The sequence below is a fragment of the Hibiscus syriacus genome, unplaced genomic scaffold, assembly GCF_006381635.1.
Source record: "Hibiscus syriacus cultivar Baekdansim isolate YM2019G1 unplaced genomic scaffold, ASM638163v2 tig00111662_pilon, whole genome shotgun sequence".
Lineage (NCBI taxonomy): Eukaryota > Viridiplantae > Streptophyta > Magnoliopsida > Malvales > Malvaceae > Hibiscus > Hibiscus syriacus.
The window spans coordinates 695,804-715,201 of NW_024063150.1; the positions used below are offsets into that span (position 1 = coordinate 695,804).

Genomic DNA, 19,398 nt, shown 5'->3' on the forward strand with positions numbered 1-19,398 from the left:
ATTAAAAATTACAAAATGACTATATGATTATTCATTATGTTTTAACTCATCATTTTTTATTAAAAAATTAATGGTTGTCTAAGTTGAACGTTAACATGAAAACGGTGATATAATTATTTGAGATTATGGGATCATATTTTATAATATAACAGTCAGTAGATTAACGTTCAGCTCATAATGTCGTCATTTTTTTAATAAAAAAGGACGAGTTTGTAATATAATGAATAGTCATGTAACCATTTTGTAACTTTTAATAGTCGAACGACTTAACAAAGTAACACTTTATAATTAAAGGAACATTTTATAACTTTTAATTATTAAGGAATTAATAAAACAATATCTTATAGCCGAGATGTATATACTTTAGTTTAAACTACATAGATAATAACCTAATTTTTCGTTTATGCACTAGGGTTAATGAATAAGTTGTTTCTTAATATTTAAATTTATATATAATTTAAATAAATTTTATTAATAACATATTTTTATTTTAAAATTTTATTAATTTATTTTTTAACATAAAATTATACATCCGTCATATTGGTCTAAAGCCCATTTTTATAACCTTTTACATCAATCCAATGTAATCCAAAGTCAATTTTTGGTCTAATAAGTCTAAGATAATGAATATCATTTAAGGGTTTGTTTGTGCGGAAAACACGATCTAGAAAATAAATTATATTTTCTGAAACTCATTTTACGGTGTTTGAATGATGTTATGTAATTCATTTTTCACTTATTTGTAATTTTTTAAAAACTCTTTATTATAAACATCAAATACAATAAATTATGTTATTCATTGCTAAAATGATATTATTATTTTTAAAATATTATAATATTTTTATTGCCCTCCTGGTTTGTCTCCTAACAAAGATTTTCTGCCTACATAAGGACTCGAACCTAAAGTCTTGCTTAAGCAAAATCAAGCTACTTACCACTTGAATCAATCATTGTTGGTTTATAATAATTTATTTAATATTATTTATGTAAATATTATTATTAAAATATAGTATATCTACAATTTTATAAATAAAAATATTAAATTAAATTATTATAAATTACATTAATTATTTATTAAAATAAAAATAATATATTATTATTTATATGAATTACTTATTAAAATAATAATATTACTAAACCATTAAAAATATAATATGAAAATAGTAATATAATAATATATCTAAAGAACATATTTTAAATATTCAACAATTCAATAATATTATAAATTAATAAATAATATTAATTTTATTAATAATTTATTATATATTGTTAAAATAAAAGTATGGTGTTAGATATTATAATAATAAAATTATAACAATAAAAATTAGTATATTATATTATTAAAATTACCAATAAATATAAATTAATAATTAATATTTTTATTAAAATAATACTAAAATAATATATTAATATTAAATATACAAAATAATAATATTTTGAGTGTTTATGCTTGAAGTGAAAAGTTCGTAAAATGACTTACGGAAAATCAGACCGTAAGTCATTTTCTAGAAAATGCAAGGGAATTTCAGTTGATCAGGAAAATGAATTACATTGACCATCTATTTTTCGCCAACCAAACAACGGAAAATTAGGAAAACATTTTCTGGAAACAAACATATCTTATGTTTTAAATCAACACTTAAAGTTATCTTTGAAATTCGGATTACACATATTTATATACATGATAGTAATTCTAGAGTTGTTTCTATGGTCTATGTAGAATGACAACTCCAGGAGATGTTGTGGATAATAAGGTGTCAATGAAATTGTTTAAATACTCTGAAATAATCACACGATAATACTTTAAAAATTATTAACTAACGATAATGCATACACACTGCAATATGCCTAGGCAATGAGCCGAAAACACTCGATTTAGTTTGGATGAGGCGAGTTTAATAAAACGCTCAAAAGTCACGTGATATACTAATAAGTTAAAGATAATTAATAAAATATGATAAAATAGATAATTAATTTTGTCTATTTATAGTCTATATGCTTCCTATTAAATGATAAAATATGATGTTACATGTTTTTTATTGAAAAGTTGAAGATAATTAATAAAATAGAGAACTTTGTTGAACTATTATATGGTTTATTGGTCTATTTTATTAAGTTATATATGCATACTAATAAGTAAATTTTTAATTTTAAAAAGTTCGCATCATTTCAATAAACGTGCGTCTCAAGCTTAGGTTATATATGACTCCCATCGTCATAGCAAGCTTGTTCCATTTCTACATTGTTGCATACATGGTTATTTGAACTCAGGATTTCTAAGAAGAATAAAGGGTCGTTTGAGAATGCCTATGGAAGTAATTTTGGCCAAAATTCGGTTTAAAACAGAAAATCATTCCTGAACAATTTTGTTGGGGATTATTGAGGCTCTATGGATCAACCGAAATAATCCAAAAGAAGGTGAACTGACCTTTAAAAATTTGGTGTGGAAACAAAGAAAGATAGAAAATTTACATAAAAAATTATAGTGGATCAACTTCCTTAGTGAAATTTATATCAACTACCTTAGTTTTCACACTAAGAATTTTCTAACAAATTCACTAATTTGGCCCTACATTTTCTAGGTTAAATTGTAACCTTTACAACTCTAGTTTTTTCCAAGGTTCAACTAAAATCATCCGTTTTACAAAATATGTTTGGGTAAACAATAATACTCACAAGGTAGGTGTTTATAAAGATTTAATTTACAAGAAAGAATTACAAAAAAATATTCAATAAGGTTCTATAGACAATTTATAAGAGAAAATGAAGGAATAAAGATTGAAGATAATTTTCTTTTGATCTCTTAGCTTGGATTGGTGTAGTAACATTTTTCCAATGTTCTTGAAGTGTTTTTATTGTGTTGAATGATTTTTTAGTCGTTTATGGTTGTTGGGATGAATTATAATCGTTGAAAGCCTTTATTTCTCTCGATTTCAATTTTTATGCACTATGATTTTGAAACCACAAGAGGGAGTTTCAAAACCTTATTGAAAACATATAACCATTGCAGTTGGAGGTTTAGAAATCAGGTAGAATGACTTTGAAACCAGACAGAGGCAATTTATTCGAAACTTCACTCCGAAAATTTTTTTGAGTTTCTAAAATTACTATAAGGTGTAGATCAAGTAAAAAATACTTGAAGATATTTTTGAGTTTTATGGACTTTAAATTATTTTTAAATCGTTTGAACAAATTCATTTAAGTCCAAAAACATTTTACACCTATTAGTTATATTAAAATATATGTTCAATAAACTCATTTCAGTCAAAAATTAAAGTTTCAAACGTGATTGTTGACTCAAATTAAAAAACCGAAAAACAATGCTTTTGTGCCGAAAAAGCTCTTTTAAAGAAACATTTCTAGATAATCCTAACACTCTAATGCTTTACACATTCTAAGTGCATTATGGGTGATTACATCATTCAGTTCATTCTACTTCGATGATGTCACTCTACTGATACTGCTTCAATGATAGTTTTTTTTGGCACTTTTATATTTGCACTAATATCTTAAATCAATCATATCTTAAATCAATTATATGGACATGATATTTTGATTATTAATTAGATATTGAGCCTAATTGAATGAGGATTAACTCATTTATGTAATAAAAATGAGGATTTTGGTTTACATTACATAGTGACTTAGAGAATAATCTAACCCATTTTAAGAAACAAATCTTCTACTTGAGATTTATTTTTACGTAGTGAATATAGGCAAAAATTGATCCATTAAATTGGCATTAGCTCTTACATTTTTTTTTTATTGTTCCCTCTTTACTTTTTCTTCTTCCTCTTCCTCTATTTTTCCAAAGTCAAAACTTCCTCCAAAGGCTCAGTCTTTTTGCTGTAATTCAATGGTTGGTTTGAAGATTATGATGAGAATTTTGGTAAACTATGTATTTTATCACTTTACTATTCATGCAGTTTCATTTAGTTACTCAACTATTTTTTTTCAAAATAATATCATATATTACGTTTTATTTTCATTTTGATCACCCGTAGTTAAAAAAGTTAACGGTGCTACTGACGTGTCACTATAAGTTAATGTCGTATCATTAATGAAAGAAAAAATTAAAAATGTCACATCAATATATCTGTTAACTTTTTAATAGCGAGTGATCAAATAAAACCAAAATGCAACGTTAGGTACAAAATAATAATAATAATTGAGTTACCATAACAGAATAACTAATACATAGTTGATTCTAAGAATATCTTCATCACCTAGTCTACTTGACGTTCCAAAGCAAAGCTTACCATTTTCATGGTTGATGAAGTTATTAGAGGGTTCAAGAGAGGTCTTGGTGTATAGATCACCGTCTTACATCTTTATTTTACTTTTGTAATTTAGATTTTTTTACTTCGAATAATCATCCTAGTAAATCTATCAATTGATGAGAACAAAATAGGTGTGGCGTATAAACCATGAACGATTCCTTTCTTTGAACGAAAAATCACGCAACATTGCTGAGATTTTGGGTGTAAAAGCTAAAGTTGAGAGAGGTGAAAAAGTAAAAGTTGACGTTCAGAGAGAGCATAAAAAGAGGTGTTTTCTCGAAAAATTATTGATCGATATATTTATTGATCTAATATTAGTTAGATTATATTTTTTGATCTAACACTCGTAGTAGTAAAGCGCACCCTTTGTCTCGCGCTATATGTTAATTTGGCGTAACGTGGGGTATAGAGCGCCTTCTGTCCCGCGCTATACGCTGACATGGGTTACACGTGGGTATAGCGCGGCCCCTGATCTGCGATATACCCTACGTAGGGTATAGCGCTATACCTGGTTATCTGACACGTAGGGTATAGCACGGTACAGGGGCGCGCTATACCTTTAATTACCCACCCGTTCACACCCCAATCCTCCCTATAAATACCCTCATCCTCAATCACTTTCATCACACCAAATTCTCTCAAATTCTCTCAAATTTTCTCAAATACTCTCTCTGTTTAAGGTATATTTTATAATATTTTTAAAATTATGTATTTAATTTATTTAAGTATTTTACTTTATTTAATATTTTACTAATATAATTCTTTTGCAGATATATAATGGAAGGCAGTCTACTTCGCTTGGATGGAAATCATATATCTCGACACTTTGCTAATACGGTAACATTTTAAACGTTTTAATTTAATTTAAATTATTAGTAATAATTAGTTGATTTATTTAATGTATGATTATTAGATTAAGAATTAATTTTTATAATTATTTATTTTTAAGAGAAGGACCGTGTATTAGATCATTTTATTAGGAATCTTAAGTTAGTGACACCTAGCCGTGTCTTGCCGTATTTAGTAGAGGTTGGATTTGGTTACATAGGTAGATATCAGGGTCACTGTAAGATAGAACCAGACCTTATTTCTGCCTTAGTAGAGCGGTGGAGGCCGGAGACCCACACATTCAATCTTCCGTACGGAGAGTGCACGATCACGCTTGAGGATGTTGCTATGCACCTGGGGCTTTCGGTGGATGGAGATGTGATATCAGGGATAGCTTACGGTTCTTGGACTACTTTGTGTCGGGATAATCTAGGACGTGTCCCGGAAAGTTTTATCGAAGGTAGGATATCGTTAAATTGGTTAGATGCCAATTTTCGGGAGTTGAGCGCAGATGCCTCTGAGGATGAGGTTAAGATGTATGCATGGGCATGCATATTGTAGTTGATAGGAGGGTTGCTGATGCCGGACAAATCTCGCAACCTAGTTCACTGCATGTGGTTGCGACATCTTAGCGACTTTCGTCTCGCCGGATCATTCAGTTGGGGCTCGACAGTTTGGCTTTGTTGTACAGAGAGATGTGTGGAGCCACTGACTACAGGCGTAATGCTATCGGCGGATGTCTCTTACTGCTGCAATCTTGGGCATGATATCTATTGCCCTTTTTATGTCCCGTTGTGAAGAACCCATTCGTATTTCCACTACTTCTAAGGTAATTATAAAACTGATTTTGTATATTAATAATTTTATACAGCGTATAATAAATTTTTTCCTTGAATAGGTGGTCTACTGATAGGAAAAATCATCAGGAGCTATCTGATGATTTAGAAAAAGTTAGGGTGTTAATCGATCAGAAGGCTGACACACAGGGTATGAATTTTAATGTTTAAAAATTGATTTTAGATTATAGTTATATAATTAGATTATTATTTTGATAAAAATTATATATTATTTGTTTTAGTTTGAATGGTGTCATATTCTACTGATGATGTGAGGGCGGTTATCTCATCTGAGTTGAGGGGTCATTAGATGTTTGGATGGCGATGGTCCCTCTGATCTGTTATGCGACTGTCGAGTGGTACTCCACTGATCGCGTGCTCCGGCAGTTTGGTTGTTTTCAACCAATTCCGGAAGCACCTCGCAATGGGACGAGTTGCATAGCTTAGATAGACGCAACAAGATATATACAGATTGGCTGGTGAGGCATCATGAGCGGGTCGTGTTGTGGGAGGATCGACATCGGCGCCTTCCACGTAGAGAGCCCATTTTTACTGACTTCTTGATGTATGCTGAGGATTATTATAAGTGGTTCAACAGTAACGGGAAACCGTTTCTACTTCTCGAGGATGTACGAGGGCAGACCTTTCCATGACGTCGATAGAGACGTTCACCGACACAGCACCATCGTCCCCCGACTCATGGACGGAGAGCAGGTGCTTCCGGTTCATCCTCAACTGCACCAGCAGGACCTTCACAGCAGCCTCCGCAGCCATTTATGATGCCGTAGCTATTTATGATGCTGCAGCCATATATGATGCCGCCATCGCCTTTCCATTACTAGATGCCGCCGCCTTCACCTGGTTTTATGACCCCGCCGTCACAGATAACCCCTCATCACCCATGGCCGCAGCACAGACACCTCCTGTACAGTTTTCACACTCAGCGATGTCTGGGATTTCCCAATTTTCGTAGGCCGGTGGGATAGTCAGTCATACACCTCCAGGGTCCTTATTCTATGGAGGTGCTTCATCGTCATTAGCTCCTCATCAACCTAATGTACCTGCTCAGGACGACGACGACGACGACGACGATAATGACAGCGAGGAGTCAGAACCAGTGATACGAAGAAATCCTCCTCGAGACCAACAGCCACCGCCCTGCGGAACACATTCACGACGCATGCATCGATAGATTTTTTTTTATTATATTTGTATTTACTTTATTTTGTTTAATTGTAATTTTTTATTATTTCTTATTTAATACTTACTTTATTTTGTTAAATTTGTTGGACTTTTTTTAATATATTTCAGTTAATTTTGTTTATTACCATTTAATATCAATTATTGTAATTTAGTTATCATTTACCATTTAATTCTTATTGTAAGTTTGTTGTATTTAAATACCAAATTGTTATTAGTTTGATAAAATTTAATGATTGTGTTCGTTTTTTTAATCTTCATCAGCGATTATCGAATGACATTAACTTGAAGTAAATGCAAATTAAAATACAAGAATTATTATTTGATAAACAAATACATCATTTCCTCATCAATTGTTACTTGATGACAACAAAAGTGGACATGTTTTTCTAGTGTGTCATGGGTTTCTACAATGCCCACATCTTCTGTCTTGTCTAGATCTTTCTCTAATATCCATATCGCAATGAATTCGATTGGATTTTAGACGACCACGCTCCTTCAATAATCGGATTTGGTACAATCGGAAGTCAATCTTGAACCTCATCAGGGTCTTTGTCATTACCTATGGGGGAAACTCAAATTCGTATACCTTAAAAACTTCAGATAGTAGGTATACAGGATCCACGAAATGGTTATAGTCTTGACGTGTATGCGAGCAAGCTGCTATCACATGAGAGCATGGATACTTCAGAGCTTGAAAAAACCCGCAGTCGCACGTTCTGTCCCTTATATTTACTCTTAACGACACAGCTTCAATCCCTTGAAGAGGTCGCGGCAACTCTGTGACACGAAACATTTCATGCCTTCTAGAGAAGCTTGTTACAGACATTCCATTTGATGCATCAATTTTTTTCTGTAGATCTGTAACTAATATAGGGTATAGACATGACCGCCTTGCATCCAGGTTTGAGCTTGTCCCCCGAGCTTCGCAAAAAGTGCCCCCAAATGAAAATATATAGTTTTTACCAAAGCCGCTACAGGTAAGTGACGTGCACCCTTTAAGGTTGAATTGATTGCCACAGCCAAGTTGGTCGTCATGTGTCCATATCGATATCCACCATCATAGCGTTCGTCCACATTTCTTTATCGATGAGGCTGATGTAATCGTATCCTTCCTCGTTCTTCGCCCGCAAATCTTGAAGCATTGATTCAAACGTTCGAGGAAGTAGTTCGTAACCTGATCAAAAAATGTATAACTTACTAACTTGCTTTCTTTGCAAAATTAAAATGATCAAAAATGTATAACTTACTAACTTTGCTTCACTTACCCATGCGCACAATTAATTGACACTCATCATTCTTCTTGTACCTTCCATGATAGTTCGCAGCAATGTGTCGGAGACAATACCTATGTTGAACAAAGGGTGGTTGCCACATTGGACCTAAAGACTCCATTGCTGCTTTGATCCCAGCTCCGCGATCTGAAATGACACAAATGTTTTCCCTCGTGATAACATGTGCACGTAAATTTCGGAGGAAAAAAGCTCAAGAATATGTATCTTCTCCTTCGACAAGAGCAAAAGCAACTGGAAGAATGTTGCGATTGCCATCTTGGACAACTGCCAATAATAAAACTTGCTTGTATTTTCCATACAAAAAAGTCCCGTCGATCTAGACCATAGGCTTGCAGTATTTGGCAGCATTAACGCACTGTGGGTAACTTTAAAAAACCCGGTAGAATTGGCTTCGATCGTGAAGAACTTGATCATTATGGTATGCATAGGAGGTTTCAAAGTCCACAATTATCCCAGGATTCAACGTCCGCACCAGCCTAAACCAACCTGGAAGTTCGTTGTAAGATGCATTCCATTCGCCATGAAGTTTGACAATGGCATTTTGTTTTGCTAACCAAGTTTTTTTATAGGAGACAGTGTACCCATACTGCGATTGTATAGCTGAAATCAACACTGCAACAGCTATATGAGAGCTTGCTTTTACCATGGGCATGATGACTTGGCATATCATTTCAGAGTCCAAGTTGGGATGATCTTGGTTGACCCCTCCAGCACAACATGTGTGAGGACCGTTGTATACTGTTAGTTCCCATATGTTATTTTTCATCTTCATTTTCGATACGCAAACCATCCAATTGCATCCGTTTTCGCGTCAGGCACAGTAGCATACATATTTTTCGGTCGTCGATCGGTTGACTCTGGACTGAATAGAATTACGGATATTGTAATTTTTGATAGCCATCATCGCTTCTTCTTTGCTTGAAAACTCCATGCCTAAAGATAACTCACCATTATTTATTGATGAGTAATATCCATAGTCACCGAGATGAGGCATATCCGCTAATTCTGGCCCGTACATAGCACCATAATCAGCTTCATACATGTGTACAGGAGGGTCAGTTTGTGTCACATTTCCTGGAACTTCATCTACATCATCATCATCGGAGTTGAATTGCGGTGATTCTGGGTGAATGAATAGTCCGGTCTCAGCACCATCCGCACCAGGCTCACGAAGCGGTTCTTCTGGTGGAGATGATGGTTCCTCCATGCGCTCCATATTTAGGTCGAAGAACCTATTTACTTGCATGTCTTCCCTTGAACTAGAAGGCATATCGACATTGAGATCGAAAAAGCTCGCAGTCGAATGCCTCCCCCTGGAGCTTGAAGCCATTATGTCAAATGGAAACTACACAGATTGTTGCGTCGATGACATCTCCATATTAAGGTCAAAGAAATTTGCAGATGAATGTCTTCCCCTTGAACTGGACGCGGTGTTGCCATACGGATTGTTCGTGAACCCACCTCGGTACATATCGTAAGGAGTTACGGATGAATGTCTCCCCATTATGACATTAAAATCATTACACATTACTGTAGTCGGGCTGTCAACTTGATCAACTTGTTCAATCAACCCATAGTGGGAGCTTAATGATTGACCCCGAACAGTACGCACTTGAACAAAATGTGCATACATCTCAATAGAGGCGTCTAAATAATTAATTTGAGCTTCAACCATCATTTGAACATCATCATTGTTCGAAAGTTCTAACGCTATATAAGTTAATGACAACAATGATGTTGGAAATCTGTACTGCAACGACGACATTCTTCTACTACTTCCAACATGAATCTTCCTCGAAATATTCGTTATCAGCTCCTAAAGAGTTATCAGCTCCTCAAGAGTTATGTTTCTCTTGAATGATATTTTAACACGCTCATTTGATACGAAAACAACGCCGATTTCATCTTCTCGAATTTCACCATCATAATAAACAATAGCTGAAAGTCGCGCTATTATTTGAGTTTAAAAGTGCGGCAATATTATATCTGCAAAAAAAAAATAACTGAAACAAACCTGATTAAATAAATTATATATGAATAAAAATATAACACAATAAATTTTTTACACATCAACGTAAATAATTTAAATAATATAATTTTATATTATTACCTGCACCGCAAAACTATTTCGACTTATGCTCATGCTTTTCAATTTTACAAACATAAAATTAATTGAAAATAATTAGTATAATATTTTTTCAAATAATGATAATAAACAATAAGTATAATTAAAAAATTATAACAAAATTACCTTATAATGAAAAATCGCACGAACTTCTAAATCAAATATGAGAAGATTGCCAGAATTATTACTCGTTGACGGAATTGTTGTATTAATTTATAAGTTGAAAGGAGATATGCGAGGAAATGTAAGAAATTTAACCGGCGGAGGAGTGTATTTATAACCATATAAGGCGCGGTACCTGCACCGCGCTATATGTAATTATTCAGATAAAAGATATAACGCGGACCAGAGACCGTGTTAAATATAATTCACCCCTACGTGGCGTATAGCGCGCCCCCTGATCCGCGCTATACCCCTACGTGACGTATAGGCGCGGATCAGGGGGGACGCTATACCCCAAGTGACGCCAAATCAACATATAGCGCGATTCAAGGGGCGCGCTTTACTGCTACGGGTGTTAGATCGAGAAATATAACCTGACTGATGTTAGATCGATAAATATACCGATCACTGGTGATTTTTCGAGAAATACACCAGAAAAAGAGTGTACTTCCCTACACACAACTTGCCATCCAACTTGTACCATATTGAACATTCATTCAAAACACAAACACCATTTTTGACATTATCCCCTTTTCTTTATTAGTAGTTGCTAATTATTCAATCATTGGTAAGTTGTGCGGTTTCTATCATTCAGGCATTTCCGTACATAGTTCCAAGTTCTAACACAATCGCACACGTTTTTTTTTTGCTACTTCAAAACACAACGAAGGGTTTTTTTTATGCTTTCATGGAAGCAGCACAATTGATCCAGATGTTCTCCGATTCTCAAGGTCTTTGTGTGCTTGTGAAGCTTGTGACAAAGCGTACTTGTGATTCACCCGAGCCCGTAAAACACCTGATGCAACGTTAGCAAACACCTCCCCAGCGGTTTCGAGCAGCTCATCCCGAGTCGCTGTGTATTGCATCAGGGAAGGCCTAGTCAAGAACAAAGACTTCGCTGCAAGTGCAGACAATGGAAACGGATCCGGTGTACCGGAGGACTGTCCAAAGTTGACCATATAGCCACGAGACTTCAAACATGCCAAGGATCCCTAACAAAATAAAAACTTTAGTAGTGACTAGGCAATAGAGCATCATCTCGAAGGAACAATCGAAGTTCAAGGGCACACCTCATAATAGGAAACTCGATATTCAATTAGGAATATAGGAATGTAAAAACTGTGATTACCTGAAAGGTATCCTTTCCTACAGAATCGTAGACAACTTCCACCCCCTTGCCCGATGTTATTTCATTGACACGGGCAACAAAATCTTCTTCCTTGTAAATTATGACATGGTGACATCCATCTTCCTTTGCTTGAGCCGACTTCTCTTTTGTCGAGACAGTTCCGATGACAGTGGCACCAAGTGCGTTTGCCCACTGGCATAATAAAGACCCAACCCCACCAGCTGCCGCATGAACAAGAACCGTGTGTCCGGGTTCAACCTGTATAGCATGATATTATAATAAAACTTTTTGTTAACAAAATTAAGATTACCGGACGAGGATTAATGTCGAGATAAATAGAAAACAAGAATTAACTCTATAACATGATTACAATTATGAACAACTCATAGCCATGTAGCCTACCTTGAAGCAACGCAACCAAAGGAGGAACTGGCACAACTTTGTCTGCTGGAAGAATCTGGTCCTCGGCATATGCACCCATAGGATAACCAGCATATAACCAGCATATGCTACAATATCTCCAACTTTCCTGCCGGTCCAGGTCCCACAGCAATCACCTCTCCAACAGCTTCCATACCTGTAATAAAGAAGAAAAATGATTTCCGTAATAACTATTAAGGCAAAGATTTGTATTAACATAGTAAGCACATCCTTTTTCCAATCCAAGGGGTTGCCTACTATGTGATCGAATGGGGAAAAATCCCAATTCAAACTCAGATGGTGCATCCTACAGATGCAGAAAACTTTCATGCCATTTGAAGTTGACAACTAAAACTTTTATGCTACTCTCTTCGTCTCCTGTTACATGTTAACTCTGCTATTTTTCCTGTAATTGCATAATTTGTTCAAAGAAAGTACCTTTAAAAATTCAAGTGACAAGAGTCAAAGGGATATAATTTAGATAATACTCAATAAGGAAAACTACAAAGGCCACCTGCATATTAACTAATCTGCAAAACACATCTTATATATCATCAGCCTGGAAAGTTCTGCTCTTCTAGTACCGTAAATTTTCACACAATTCAAACAAACCTGGAGTAAAGGGCATGGTAGCAGCTTTATAAACTCCTTTCCGGAAGTAGATATCGATGAAATTAAGTCCGACAGCTTTGTTTTTAATATGAATCTCTCCCTCCTTGGGTTCCCCTAGTTCAACATCCTCCCATTTAAGGACCTATCATCATCCCGAGTCGAGTATAAGTAAAAATGGGAAACAATGAGTTTCCATTGAATCAATTCAAGCAAATCATAGTTGCAGTCCAACCAAAAGAGCTCAAAATTATAAATTCTCAGGATATAAACAACATTCACAATATTATGATCAATCTTTATCAAGCACTTAACATTCGAATAACTCAGAATATTCAATCGAAATTAAGCAAAAAGGAGGACAAAATAGCAACTAGCAAATAATGAGAAACAGCAAAGCAAAGATATTTAATCCCCTGATGAAAGAACAATTCAATCAAACTCGTTCAAATTCTAATAGCATAAGAAGATCAAACAGTTAACTTTCTTTAAAAAACAGCATACTTCAATCGAAATTAAGCAAAAGGACAAATTAGCAAGTAGCAAATCATGAGAAACACCAAAAGCAAAGGTCTTTAATCACCTAATGAAAGAACTATTCAATCAAACTCGTACAAATTCTAATATCATGAGAAGAGCAGACAGCTAACTTTCTTAAAAAAAACAGAATAATTCAATCAAAATTAAGCAAAAAGAAGGACACAATAGCAAGTAGCAAATCATGATTCATGAGAAACAACAAAGCAAAGATCTTAATCCCAAATAAAAGAACCATTCAATCAAACTCGTAGAAATATAATAGCAAACTGCGAACAGTTAACTTTCCAAAACACACACCACACCACACACACACACAATAATTCAATCGAATTAAATTAAGCAAAAAGGACACAATAGCAAGTAGCAAATCATGATTCATGTGAAACAACAAAAGCAAAGATCTTTAATCCCAAAAAAAAAGAACCATTCATCAAACTCGTGAAATTATAATAGCAAACTGCGAACAGTTAACTTTCCAAAAACAACACAACACAATAATTCAATCGAAATTAAATTAAGCAAAAAGAGGACAAAAAGCAAGTGACAAATCATGATAAACAACAAAGCAAATATTCTTATTTCCCGAAGATACATCAATCGAACTCATACAATTTCTAAGATCAAATTAATAAAGCATTAGAAAGGGAAGAAAGACCTCAGGTCCACCGAGTTCATGAACCTGAGTTCTGAGCGGTGGTTGTGTTCAGATTTAGCACCCAAAATTTTGTTGATGTGGAGATATTGAAAGACTGGGAATAAAGCCAAGGAAATGAAGCGGTGATTCCGGAACCCAAGTTTTAAGAGGCCCATTCGGTTGACGTTTCTGAATCTGACTCGTCCAGCTTATGTATCGGCTCTCGTCTTCAAAGCGCCGTAGCAATTATAACAGGGTAAAACTTTAAATCATTAGGTTTAGTAAGAATAAATCTCTAAATTATACTTAGAACTAATTTTAGGTGTTTAAAAAAATATTAAAATAAGTATTTATTATTTTTAATATTATTTTTTAGGTGTACAAATCGTTACTGTTTTGACTATAAATTTCAATTTTTATTTAAAAAATCTTAAATTATTATTTAAAATATAATTTTTTGAAATTAAAAAACTCCAATTTTTTTTAAAATCCTAAAAACCCCTCATTTTAATCTCCTCACCACCGTCAACCGTCACAACTACCGTTAATTGGTCAAAATATCGATGATGCCCAACCACACGGACACCAACGGTTGAATCCCATGATTCAAACAACGACTACAGAAAAAAGTGGGTGGTAGCAACAACTTATTGATTATGATTAAGGATAATGATTTCATCGATTCAAGCAACGATTCTTTTCGTTGTGTGTTAAAATCCGATTAGATGAAGTGATCGACAACATAGGACGATGATCAAGGCAACATCGACACATTTAGCGAGAGTAAAGGAGTTTGGAATTAGAATTTTTAGAGTTTTGACTTTTTTTTTAGATTTAAGAAAAATTTGGGTTCTTTTTATAAATGAATTATATTTTTTTAAAATAAAATTTAAATTTTTTATAATTCGACATGTGTTATTTAATAGTTAGATTTAAAAGTGTAACGTCGAAAATATTAGACACTTATTTTTAACAAAAAAATTCTTTAGGCGTTTAAAATTAACTTTGGATGCATTTATTTTTGCATTAAAGCAAAAAAGACATTTGAGACCCTTGTATTTTAAAAAAAAAATCAATGTAGTCCTTAAATTATTGTTTCATTTAACATGTCCCTCCAATTCAAAAAACAGATTTAATATGATTTCTTTTAACCAACATTTTTCTGTTATTAATTGTTACAATACTGACATGATAATTTATAGTATTAACATGATAATTCACAATATTAATGAATAATATAAGACATGAGATACATAAAAATATTGATAAATCATATAGTATAATTATTTACTATTTTTAAAATATTGTTTATATATCTTATTTTCCTTTTATTTTATTATTAAGATATATTTTATACGAATTAAATTACTTAAGTTATTAAAGAGATGATTATTTTCTTCAGAAATGTCAAATTTAAGTATCAACGTCACTAAATATGCTAAGTATTCATTATCAAATAATTTAAAACCTTTAAAATAAATACTACTTTATACTCATTTTAGTTTAATAAAAAGGTATATTTTACAAAATTAAAATATTTATCTTTAATCGCATCACAACATTAAATTAAAACTTGCCACGTCATCATTAAATCCCAGATGAAATGTACCAACGACATCTTCGATCCCAACCTTTTAATACCCTCAGCGCCAATTAAACGTACAACAAAAAAGAGTAAAGCCGAGGGAAGTTGTACCGTACGACATCTTAATGGACATGTACTTGAATTGTATGACCAAACAAACCTTGACCCATTGCTTCACATTGAGGATGGACCAGACTCGAATTATATGAGCAAACAACCCACGGCTCCAAATTAAGGATGAATCAAACTAGAACTATATGACCAAACAGACTCTGACCCATGGCTTCATATTGGGGATGAACCAGACTCGCAAATAGACCCTGACCCCGTGGCTCCAAATTGGAGATGAACCAGACTGAATTGTATGACCAGGCAGAGACCCATTACTCCATATTAGGATGAACCAGACTTGAATTGTCTGATCAACAAACCCTGACCCATGGCTCCATATGGTAGATGAACCAGACTTGAACTGTATGACCAAACAAATGGACATGCACCCTTACAGTATAACCAAACAGATCCCGACTTCTGGCTCCACATTGAGGATGAAGCAAACCCGAACAGTATGACCAAACGGATAGACAAATACTCAAACTGTATGACCAAACGATCCCTGACATGCTTCACATCGGGGATGAATCAAACTCAAACGCTATGACCAAAAAGATCCTGACCTCTGGCTCCACATTGAATATGACCCAATCCTTAACTGTATGACCAAACCAACCCTGACTTATGGCTTCACGTCGGGGATGAATCAAACATGAAAGGTATGACCAAACAGATAGACATATACTCGTCTCAGATTCGTTCCACAAGATTCTTCGGTGATCCTTTCATTGCCCATGTTAACACTAGATTTGAAGGTGGGGTGTTCTACAATGGTGCTATTTATTGGCTTAGTTCATGGGGTAATACTTCTCCATATTTCAATGTAGATGACAGGAAACTTTGTGAAATGCCAATGCCTTCGAGAAGCCCTTAGAAGGTTTATATGCTTATGGGAATCTCGAAGCCATTGGCATCTTGTTGAAATATATCGACCACCGACAACATTTTCCAGATAACATTTTGAAAAATCTAATTTCAGCCAGAACAAACAGAATCTCAGATATTAAAGGCATCACAATCCAACTTTGTTGCATAATTTGCAATTAAGCTACAAGCATCAATTTCGAGTTCCATCACTCCTGTTGCCGTATAAAATAACAAATGCTGGTAAACAATTACTTTAACTGCGATATGAAGGCTTTACAAGCATATCAGATTAGCATGAGCCACCATTATTTCTTTCTTTTAAGCATTTCCCTCTTTTTGCCCCTTTTTTTTTCCCGAGAAGCAACTCTGGGAAACTTGAATTCACACATCAGCTTCCTCCATCTTTCTACTTTTCCTTGGATCAGGTCAGCTTTTCTACAATGGGGGTGAATATGAAGTTCCCAGAAAACATAGCTTCTTTATCTGCATATTAGATGCCAAACTTCAGGTTAAGCTTAAAGATATTGAATTTGAAAATCTCTAAAGGATTTCACATCAGAAACACGTAGTCCACAATAATATTTGAAACAATCACCATATGTTGAACTGACAGAACAACCTACCAGTTAATGAGAGGCAACTAACTTCACGACGAACATACCTTTCCATTGCTGCAGACAGATTGACATAAGCATAAAGATTCAGCGTACATTGACCATTCAATTCAATATAAACTTATGGTGTTCATACTGATTTCATGTTATCAGCAGAGTCGGTCTTCATCAACAGGTTGAAAGATGGATACATTGGCATTTTAAAATGCAACTAAAGAAAAATACCTCAGAAATAAATGAATCCAAACCACATCTTAAATAGCTGTAAATTACAATGGCTAAGAAAAGATAAGAACATGCCTGACCGTACGTAATGCAGCAGCATCCGGCTTGGATGTATCATCAGAAAAGATATTCCTGAAAATTTTCAAATCAATGTTGACAACTTGAAAACGAGCGAACCACCGAGTTTAATTGTTGCATCACATCATACAGGGTTTAGGACAGGCAAATCACCGAGTTTCAATATAACAAATTACATGCAATTAATATACTTCCAAATAGGAGGCATACCAATTATTCAACAAAACTGATCTCCCTTCCAAGGGCATAGAATTTATAGGGAAGTTACGATGAGGACAACCATGGAAGCCCTCAACAAGTTCCAATGAAGATTCTTATAAAAAAAAAGTTCCAATGAAGATCTTACCTCCATATAACCTCTGTTAGCTCCTCCGCGTAGCCTCTGGCAGCAAGGCGGCATCATAAGCAACAATATTTCCATAGAAAATCTCTCCAATTCTTTCATCCATTTGTCAGAAGTAAGTTAACCTGCCATTTCAACGATAATAAACTAACTTCAAAAACTATTCAAGCTTTCATATTCTCATTTGCAAACCAATAAAGCCTCATACAGTATCATACTAAGTCCTAACTCATCCATAGCAGCATATTTACTTACCCCAGCTTTAGATACTCTGAGCTCAACATCATGATTGTAAATCTCGTACACGTATTGTCCTAATTCAACACCCTCTTTTCCTTCGGCTTTCAATCGGCGTAAACAGAGCCACATATGAAGTAGAAGCGAAAACGTGGTCTGGAAGGTCTTCTCCAAGTTAAACACTGCACAAACAAACACGGGATTCGATTTACATCAACCGAAAGCCGATTTTACTGCCGACAAAGGGAAAAACCGAAACATAAAGCAGAGAGACCTTCGTATATAGCATGTTTATCAACTTGTAAGAGGACACGCCTATAGATCACATTAGCCCCTCGAATCGACTTGCTTTGTTTACTATAGAAAAGCATCATCTTTAGAATAATACGCTTAAGGATTCATAATTTGGGTCTTCCACTCTAAGGGGAGAGTCTGGGTAAAGCCAATGAACAAGGTTGGACCTGAACATTTGATCCAAATTCACCTACTCGAAATAAAAAAAACCCAGATCACCAGACACCCAAAAACAAGATCTCCCGGAGATATATTTGTAAAACTTCTTATTGGGTTTTTGAAAGAAATGAAATTACCGATTTGTTGGGAAAAGATTTGTCGATGGAATCAGCAGCAGCAGGTGCGACAGCTGCATAGCTTTGGCGACGAATCACATTAAAATCTTTGCCTGATCCAAAGGAGTTGAATGATGGTAGCTTTGAGAGATGGGTTAAAGCTCTGCTCCATCGAGGCAGCATCCTTTTTTTATCTTGGAGAAAAATCAGATTCCTTTTACAATCCGGAGGAGGAATAGTGGTATTGCTTCAAATTTCAAAGCCCTAAACCCTGGCCTAAACCACACTCGAAACCATAGCGGAAAGTCAGCAGATATTGCGGTGCCTATTAACTGATCAAACCATCACAATAAGAGCACCAGATGCATCCACGTCACCTTAAAATACTCACCTTAAAAATCCATGATCAATTACCCAGCAAATTGCATGGGACTCTGTGAATTGTACCAACAATAGTTTCTGTACATTTAATGAATTCACCACCATTAATATCAGTTGAACTTGTTTATTCGTTTGAAAATGTTTCTCCCAATATAGTTCTTTTTATCGGTTTTTCTGATGTAAAAGTGTTGTTTTTTAGTTTTTTAGTTTTGGATAATAATCATTTTTCAAATGTAAATTTTAACTGAAAATAAACTATGCGAGATTATTTTTATATTTAAAACCGATTTTTGAACTAAAATGTTTTCATAAGCATTTCCAAACTAC

At 34.4% G+C, this 19,398-nt stretch overlaps 2 pseudogenes; both read right to left on the reverse strand.

The window, feature by feature from the left end:
- Positions 1 to 11,247: 11,247 nt before the first annotated feature.
- LOC120167088 lies at positions 11,248 to 17,941 on the reverse strand (annotated as a pseudogene).
- LOC120167126 lies at positions 16,964 to 18,974 on the reverse strand (annotated as a pseudogene).
- Between the last annotated feature and the right edge of the window lie 424 nt (positions 18,975 to 19,398).